Genomic DNA, 10102 nt, shown 5'->3' on the forward strand with positions numbered 1-10102 from the left:
TTTTCCCTCCTAAAAAGTAAGGGGAAATGTGTGTGCGTCTTATGGAGCGAATGCAGGCTGCACAGCTATCACAGAAGCCAGAACAGCAAGAGGGATTGCTGCTTTCACTGCACAGCGATCCCTCTTGCTGTTCTGGCTTCTGAGATTCAGATTTTTCTTCTTGTTTTCCTCCTCCAAAAACAGGGTACGTCTTGTGGTCTGGTGCGTCTTATAGAGCGAAAAATATGGTACTTGAAATAACTTCAGAGTCTACATACAGAAATAAATGCAGCTGTAGTCTTAGGCTCATTTACCGAGGAGTAAGTCCCATTGAAAGGACGCGGGTGGCGCTGTGGGTAAAACCTCAGTGCCTAAGGCTTGCCGATCGCATGGTCGGCGGTTCGAATCCCCGCGGCGGGGTGAGCTCCCGTCTTTCGGTCCCAGCTCCTGCCCACCTAGCAGTTTGAAAGCACCCTTAAGTGCAAGTAGATAAATAGGTACCGCTTTATAGCGGGAAGGTAAACGGCGTTTCCGTGTGCTGCGCTGGTGCTGGCTCGCCAGAGCAGCTTCGTCACGCTGGCCACGTGACCCGGAAGTGGCTCTGGGCAGCGCTGGCCCCCGGCCTCTTAAGTGAGATGGACGCACAACCCTAGAGTCGGACACGACTGGCCCGTACGGGCAGGGGTACCTTTACCTTTACCTCCTCTGTGTAAGGAAGCCACAAATGTTATCTTCAGACTTAATTGAAGGCAGAGTGTCCCTGAATGCTTATATACTACAATAACTGAAAGGGAATGCTATTGTAGTAATCAAGTCAATCGGAACACTTTGTAAAGCGCTGAAACCTAAAATGATCAGTCCTGGTGCTTTTACATAAATTGTGCTCCATCAGACAAAATAAAATAAAATAACAGGCTATGTGGGTGTGCCACCAGGGGGCATGTTAAAGCTTGCAAATCGCATACAGTTCGTTGGTAATAAGCTTTTTGTCATTTCAACAATGTCCTTACTGTTCCAATTCTGCCTTTTCCCCTGCTTCTCTTTGAATGCTTTCATCCCAAATCCTGATGCAGAAGCTCAATCGCTACACTATATTAAGCCACGGGAGTTGAAAGTAATTGTCGTGTTTTTAAAAAGTACTTTATATGAAATATGCCTTTTGTATGCTACAATGGATGCAGTAAAGAGTCACAAATACAGCACTGAGTAAGCTGTTTTAGTGTCTTCAGCTTATTGGTTCACTTGTGACTCTTAAGGTTGTGATCCAAAGAAATGGCATACAGGTGAATGCAGCTTTCTTTCCAGCGGTCCTCACTGGCCACAGGCAAGTGACTGTTCAGTTTTAAAAGTAGCTTGTTGAACTATGAGAATGGCTGTGCCAATGGCTTCAGAGACACTCCATAGGATTTGTCTTGCATGCAGAGTACTCATGGTTTCAAGCTGGAGGAGGGCAGCTTGAAAACTAAAGTTGTATTCCTGGCTGGGGTAGATACCTATCTTAGCCTCCCCAAACCTTTTCTGCTCCATCTGGTGAGGGAGCCAGCAGCTTTCGCCAGCTGATGGTGAAGAGCAAGAAATCTGCCACAGCTGTAGCCAGTTATCAAGGGTGACTGAGGCCTGTTTGGAGGCTGCTGTCGGTGGGTTGTTGGCAGCAGTGGGGCAGCCTTGAAGAGAGAGAGAGAGAGAGAGAGAACCCATTTGGCGTATGACAAGAAAAAGGACACTCCCTTTGGTTGTTGTTCGGTTTGGAGCAGTTGGGGAGAGAGGTGAGTTAGTTTATCTTCCAAGTGATAGACTGGTAGAGAGCTACACCTGTGGTAAAAGTGTGAATGCAGCTCACAAACACACACCCAGGGTGCCTAGTGGATACTTGTGTGATTTTACTATTTTATATTGTCTGGATTGGTTGTACTTTTACTGTAGCAGTCTTCTGTATTGATCTGATACTCACTGGGTTTTTGGGGAGGGTTGCCCCCAAGGCAGTCTATAAATAAAACATAACACAACACAACCTCTCAATGTCTGCATGTTGAGCACAGTTTTCTGCAAGGGAACGCCCTATGTACAAACAGCTGCTTGTATATTATAGGGGCTTCATGTGATCATGATGCCCAGTGAGGCAGAGTTCCTGGCTGCACGAAACCCCTGTGGTATACAAGCGAGTGGCTATGAACAGGAGTGCCTTTACTGAAAACAGTGCTCAACACGTAGCTGTTGAAAGGAAGGGCCTTGGGCCTTGAGGCTTGCCTGAATCACAGACCTGGGAGGGACCATGAGGGTCATCTAGTCCAGCCCCCTGCAATGCAGGAATCTTTCAGCTAATGTGGGACTTGACCCCGCAACCCTGAAATTAAGAGTCTCATGCTCTACTGACTGAGCTATCCCTCAGGGGTAAAATCAGAGCCCCACTCCAGCTTGAAACCATGTGTGCCCTGTGTGTGAGTAATGGATCTTTAATACCTTTTTAGTGTGAGTTGATGCTTAAGTGACCATTAGCGTACCAGGATAGCTTAGGAATAATCACTTTAAAATGACTGCTCCTTAGCTTTTTTCTCATTTGAGGCAGGGGAAGCAAGCAAAAGGACCGTATCATGGAATAAAATTGTTCTAATTCTAGAATAAATACCCCTGAGGGTGGAGGCTTCTATTACCAAATTTTTAGGAAGCAATGTAGAGCTACCTTCTGCCTTTACAATGAGAAATGAAATGAAGAGCAAATGTTACTAATATATATATATATATATATATATATATATATATATATATATATATATATATAAACTCCTTAATATACAAATCTCTTAGCAGTTTACAATGAAAGTGCTATAGGCATGCACACGGAGAAGATATAAGCCTTGCATCCAGGTACTTGATATTAATTGCTGGGAACCACAGGAGGGTTGAGTAATGTTGGTCCTAGTTGTGGGCTGTGGGAACAGCATGCTGGACTAGCTAGACCTCTGGCCTGATCTAGCAGGCACTTCTTATGTTAAGTAGGTCTCATTGTTTCCCTTCACTGGCACCGGAAGATGAGAAATGCCAGCTAGGCAGTAATTTGTTAGGTAGGCGAGTAATAAATTTTATTGTGTCAAGGATTTGGGAAAGTTGAGAAATGGAAATATTAAGTAGTACGTTATGTGTCCGTGGTCATTTCCGCCAGCGTTTCTGAATTAAACATCGCCCATTCATTAAAGCTGATTATCCAGATGCAGTGTAACCTAACTCTTGTCTATTGATGGAGCAACACCTAACAAGCAAATAATCTAGTAAGATTATGCAGTATATTAGAGTGCATGTTAGGGGGTGGGGGGAAATCAATGGAAGGACTCTGAAACAAGGAATATACTTTCAGATCTGGAATACTTGGGAGCAGCTGGAATTAAAATGATGGTGTAAGCCATGCTAACAATAGACTGAGCAACCTCCAATGGTGTGAGCTTGCCCGTGCAATGGAAATCTGCTTGCCCAATGGGACTTCTGGTTTCTCTTCTCTCCACCTGTGCACCTTTCAAACTCTGTTCTGAAGAGTCCCCCAACCCAACAGAGCAAATTATAGAGGTGTGCTATGGGGGAGGGAAAGAGGAGAAGGTATTGTTCTCATGAAGGCTTTCAAATAATTATATTCACTTTGGGGGGGATTCTGATTATTACTTTCTTTAAAAAAAAATGTTTATGTATCCTTCAGGTCTGTCTAATATACCAGCCCTTATAATCTGGATTCCTTCTCCCTAACCAGAATACCTAAAAAGATTAATTACTCCAGTATGTTGAAGAACATTCTGTTTTCATATGATCTCTATTTTGCACTTCCTGTTCCAGTTGTGGTGCTGTCTAGAGTGTATCTGGTGTTTCCTTGCCCTTTCAGCTGGGATGAGAGCTGGTTTTCTTCTCCAAGAACAGCAACTCCTAGGCCAATTGCTCCTCGAGAAGACCAGTCCAGCCACTTCTAGATCACTTTCTCCTACAGTCGCAGTTCTGAATGTGCTGAACATGATCTTGCCATGCTGCCCACCTCCCTCTCAGATGTTTTGGTTTGTCAAACAACCTACATTTCTCTCAGCAATCCTGGAAATGTAGCCTATTGCCATGAGTTGAATCTATTGCTTATTTCCACTGAATGATTGCCCACTTTCTATATACCCCAGAATAGCTATTTCTGATGAACTATACAACTGAGGAGGAGAAACCTGACCTCTCATGATCTTTAAACACTATTTCTACAACCCATTTCTACTGTAGTGCTCAGTCTCTGTTGCTTTCTCCAAGCCTCCTAAGATTTTTTTCACCTGCTTTTCTCTAGAGTGACCAGATGATCTGGTCCACGGAGCTTAGAAGTTGCTGATCGTTCTGTCATATTGGGCGCTAGACCTGTTTGCTTTTCAGAGCCCAATACATACTCTTAGTTTTCATCGTCTTCACCCAACCCCACAGCACAAATCTATGTTACATCTGGCAGATCAGATTATTGAAACAAATTAGAATTGTGGTGGTGTATTTGTCATGCAGAAAGCATGGGCATCAGCAGGAATTTTTCAGGGGGAGGGAAGTAAAATACTGAAAGGTGGGAGCATGCTTGATGTCTCATTTTTAAGAAGTGAGAAGATAATTGCCATACATATGGTCTTGTATCTCAAGCTGTACAAATGCTAGAAGAAGAAGAAATTCCGAATGAAAACTGAGAATCTGGGGGTTATGGTTCATCTGTGGGGGCAATTGCCCTTTTCTCTCTCCACCACCACCAATGCACATGGACAAAGAATATCTGGTTGCCTCCAACAATCCCCCCCCCCCCAGTAATCCCTCATATTTCTTTCCTGGGTTCCCGCTGGTTAACCGACCATGGAAACTGCCGACAAACAAGCAATATATCTAATGAAGCAGAAATGACAGGATGCCTTAATCCAATCCTCACACCTCCGAGAAGAAGCTACTGAAGCTGCCTCATTGCCAGCCCTCCGGTATTAATAATGGCCTTGCTTACCAATCTCCTTTCAACTTCCATTTATGGCGGGCAGAATGAATCCCAACAGCATTAACACCTACCTTGTGACGTGTGAAAAACCACTTCAACCTCAAAACTGGCTAGTTTTACCTTAAAGGCTGTAGATTATATGTCTATAATATGAGCTCATTAAAGGAAAGAAGATACAAGCTGATAAGATGCAAGCTTGTCTCTATTCTTGGAAGCCATTGAAACTTATCCCCCCCCCTTTTTTTAATGAGTACCTGTGGGGATGACATGGCCTGGGTATGATATTACAATGCTGCAGTTTATAGAGGTATATAAAATTATGTGTGGTGTAGAGAAAGAGGATAGAAGTTTTTCTTTCTCTTTAATAATACAAAACTTGGGGGTCCAATGAAGCAAAATGGTGGAAAATTCAGGACAGATTAAAGAAAGTACTTTTTTCACACAGCACCAGAGTTTATAAGTTCTGCTGCTTATGTTTGCCCACCAGAGATGTCATTCTCTGTGGAAGCCCGAGTTGTGGATTTCCCTCCCCACAGAGCTTTTTCTGACACCTTCACCATGCAGCTTTCAGCGAATTCCAACAATGCGCCTCTTTACCCTGACACGAGAGATGTGTGTTTTTAGGACCCACTGTTCCTGTAATTTGTTTTGACCGTTTTTAATACTATGTAAATAATTGCAACCACCTTGGGACCTGCTCGTGAATCGTCCTCTATGGAATTTGCTCCCACAAGAGGTTGTGATGGCCACCATCTTGGATGGCTTTGAAAGAAGATTAGACAAATTCATGGAGGATAGGACTGTCAGTGGCTGCTAGCCACAATGACTGTGTTCTCCCTCTACTGTTGGAAGCAGTGTGCCTCTTAATAGGTAAAAGGCAAAGGACCCCTGGACGGTTAAGCCCAGTCAAAGGCGACTATGGGGTTGCAGCGCTCATCTCGCTTTCAGGTTGAGGGAGCCGGCGTTTGTCCGCAAACAGCTTTCTGGGTCATGTGGCCCGCATGACTAAACCTCTTCTGGTGCAACGGAATACCGTGACATAAGCCAGAGTGCACGGAAATGCTGTTTACCTTCCTGCCACAGCGGTACCTATTTATCTACTTGCACTGGCATGCTTTCGAACTGCTAGGTTGGCAAGAGCTGGGACAGAGCAACAGGAGCTCACCCTGTTGTGGGGATTCAAACTGTTAACATTCTGATTGGCAAGCCCAAGAGGCTCAGTGGTTTAGACCACAGTGCCTCTTAATATCAGTTGTTGGGAATCATGAGTGCCTTGTTTGTGACCTTCCCATAGGCATCTGGCTAACTACTGTGAGAACAGGATGCTGGACTAGAAAGGCCTTTGGCCTGGTCCACTGAGAGGGTTCATGTGTTCTTAGTAGCTTGTCTCTCATGGATTGCATATTAGTACCACGTTAGAAATCCATACATTGTTAATGCTAAATATTAACGGTGGCTGTGTTAGGTTCAGCAGAGAAGGAGGAGGAACCAGGGGAGCCCTGATCAATATCCCACTCTTGGGGATAACCTTTTGATGAGAACACAACCTGCTTCTACACTTAATACTGGGAGGCACAACACTGAATTGATTTATCATCCTTTGGTAACACACCGCACCATCTAGCCCATTTGGGGAGTACAGGCCCTTCACCAGTACCTATTTCCCATCATAACAGGGAGACTTTTACTAATAGCAAGAATCACGACCAAGTTCACCATGTTGCTTCGAGGGTGGATGAGAAGAAATAAGTGCTGGTCGTATTAAATAAGTGTTTAGTTATGTAGACCATATTCTCAGTCATTTATTTCCACATGAGCTATCTGTATACTTTGAAATGTGTTGCAGTCCTCTTATTTTAAAAGGGAAACCTCTGGAATGTTGCTAGCATTTTTTATTTTATTTTTTTGAAGTGTGAGCTAGAAAAATAATAATAGCAGACTGCAGAAGGCTGCAGTGTTGGATTGGATGCAAAGGACTCTAAACCCACAACCAAGAGAACGGCACAGCTTTTAAAAGATTGGCACCCAGATACTGTCACAGCTGCTGCAGCCAGAGGAGGGTGTATGGAAGATGGATGGATGATGCAGATCAATGTTAAGACACCACAGAAGGCTTGTGCTTATTGATGAAGAGGGGGGTGCATTGCCCATCTGGTTTTGTGAAGATTTTGGCTTTAAAAGGGGCACTTAATTTAAATAATGAGAGATTTGTTGGGCATCTTCATATTGTATATCTCCATGTCTATTGACATTAGGCTGGTGCCCTCGCTGTATATTTCAGATGCCTGCTGAAAACATTTTTGTTTCAAAAACTTACCCATATCTGTGTTAAAAGTTTTATCTTTGACTTTACTCATGATGGTTCTATGCATAATAGTCACACACACACACACACACAAACACACACACACATTTTTAATTAGATCAGTGTAGGAATTCAGATGTAACGATCAGCGTAGGTATTCCATACCAAAGCAGATCCCCATCATTAGTCATGTTTCTCACTATTTATAAATAATTGTGTAAAATACTGTGCAATGTTTAGGATATGAGAGGTCCTGAATCCTAAATCCTAAGTTGCCACCATAATGAGACACTTATTTTGACCCTTGAGTAACTTAGAAATGACATATTTCAGAGATGCTTGCTTTCCTGTATTCTTTTGCATTGTCTGTGGCTAAAATGCCAAGTGGGAAGGTGTTTCATTCTGATGTTTATTTTGGACATTGAAATATTTTCTTTGTGGGCTTTTAAGTAACTTTTGTGTGTGTGTACGAGCTTCATAAAAGTAAAGAGGATGTTCTATTGAGAATAGGGGTACATGAAATCTGCTCTTAAAAATATTATTCATAATAATAGCAAGGGAAGCTGAAAGCCATGAGCTGTTGAGCGAATTAAGTCCCGTCAGCTTTCTGACATCTGAGACATGTTCCTCTTTTCTGAAAGGAAAGTAGTCTACTCCTGAAATCCATTAATCCTCTCCTGTCCAAACTTCCAGCTTTACAACAATATCGTTCCAGCAGAACCAATTGACTTTTAGACTCAGAAAAAGCAATAATCTTTGGGATTGGGGTAGGGGAGAGAGAGAGAGAGAGTCCTCATCCATACTTCAGGGACAACCAGGCCTTGGAGCAAGAAAAGAAGTCTGAGCACTACAGTAGAAATGGGTAATGTAAGTAAGTTGTTAAGTAGTGGGCTTGCTATAGGCATCTGGTTGGCCACTGTGGATGGAATAGGCTTTTTGTCTGCTCCACCTGGGCTCTCCTTATGGACTACAGCTCTGAGTTTATGCAGGTCAAATCCAGTATGCCTACTTTTTGAGCCTCCCCTCTGAGGCAGTGCGCAAGGCTGCCAAAGTTTATGTTATCTTTTTATGGGCGACACGGTTAGAGATTACAGATGAGCAGCTCTTCCTATGCAGCTAAAATCGTGCAGACTTTGTTGATAATTTATGGGCTGCTTTCCATATCCCCTCTTGGGGAAGCTCTCTAGGCCAGCCAGCAAATTAAAACCAAATGATTCCATTGTTGTGTTTACTTTTTACAAACGGAGTGCACATGTAGTGTGCATTTGGCTGTTATCAAGATGTTCCCCTTGTTTGAAGGAGAGAGAAATTCGTATTTTGAGAAACATTTTGCTCCCACCTAATGGCAACCTTGGAGGAAGAGCAAGCAGTTTATCACTAGGATTTGCGGACCAATGGACCATAAGTGAATTCAAGGAAGGTGAAGAAATTCCTTAGCCAGAACACACAAACCATAAACGTATTAAAATTAAATGGGGATACATAAATCAAACTGTCAAATTATCCTGATACTCTCTGTTCAAGAGTTAACATTAAAAAGCAACGGGGGTGATATCTATGTAAATTATACTCAGAGTAGCCCCAATGAATTGGTTTTATTGGGTCTACTCTATCTATATAGAACTCTATATAGATTTCCACAGTAACATCAACCTCCACATCTATGGATGTTTAGAACCATCTCTCCTATGGACCTGTGCAAATGTTTCTTAGCCCATTTCCTATTGACCTTTAGGAAGCTCAGCTTGCTAAATCTTGTTGCTTTTCCTACGCTGGTATATTTATGAGTTATGCAACCCCAATAATGACCAGACCCTCTTCCTAGCAGGTGTTATCTGAATTTTTTTTTAAGACCTGCATTTTCATAGAATCATAGAATCATAGAATCATAGAGTTGGAAGAGACCACAAGGGCCATCGAGTCCAACCCCCTGCCAAGCAGGAAACACCATCAGAGCACTCCTGACATATGGTTGTCAAGCCTCTGCTTAAAGACCTCCAAAGTAGGAGACTCCACCACACTCCTTGGCAGCAAATTCCACTGTCGAACAGCTCTTACTGTCAGGAAGTTCTTCCTAATGTTTAGGTGGAATCTTCTTTCTTGTAGTTTGAATCCATTGCTCCGTGTCCGCTTCTCTGGAGCAGCAGAAAACAACCTTTCTCCCTCCTCTATGTGACATCCTTTTATATATTTGAACATGGCTATCATATCACCCCTTAACCTCCTCTTCTCCAGGCTAAACATGCCCAGCTCCCTTAGCCGTTCCTCATAAGGCATCGTTTCCAGGCCTTTGACCATTTTGGTTGCCCTCCTGTGGACACGTTCCAGTTTGTCAGTATCCTTCTTGAATTGTGGTGCCCAGAACTGGACACAGTACTCCAGGTGAGGTCTGACCAGAGCAGAATACAGTGGCTCTGGTCAGACATTTTAAATACAAAGATTCAATTAGCACCGCATCCGGTTTCACCCTCAATTCCCCTCACCTCTTTATCTCTTGTGACTTCAGCAGCAGCATCTACAGTAGTAGGAGAAAACTCAGCAGCTCCATTGGACTGGATACAAATGAGAGATTAGGCCCCAGGGCAACAGTGCACCTATTTCTGCCAAGCCAAAGAGTAAGAGCAAGCAAGATGTTAAATGTTTGCAGCATATCCCTCATGCCAAAATAACCAAGCCTAGTTCGACACACGGTCCAACAAGAAGGCTATCCAATAAATTCCCCAGTCTCTTAAGAAAACATGGGACCCACTGATGGCTTTATACCAAAATTAGGCTGTGGTTTGAGATTGAAATTCTATAACCTGGGGGAAGAAAGACAGAAAAGGGGAGAGGAGAATAAATTGCAG

Source organism: Podarcis liolepis (assembly GCF_965112155.1).
Source record: "Podarcis liolepis genome assembly, chromosome: 5".
Classification (NCBI taxonomy): domain Eukaryota; kingdom Metazoa; phylum Chordata; class Lepidosauria; order Squamata; family Lacertidae; genus Podarcis; species Podarcis liolepis.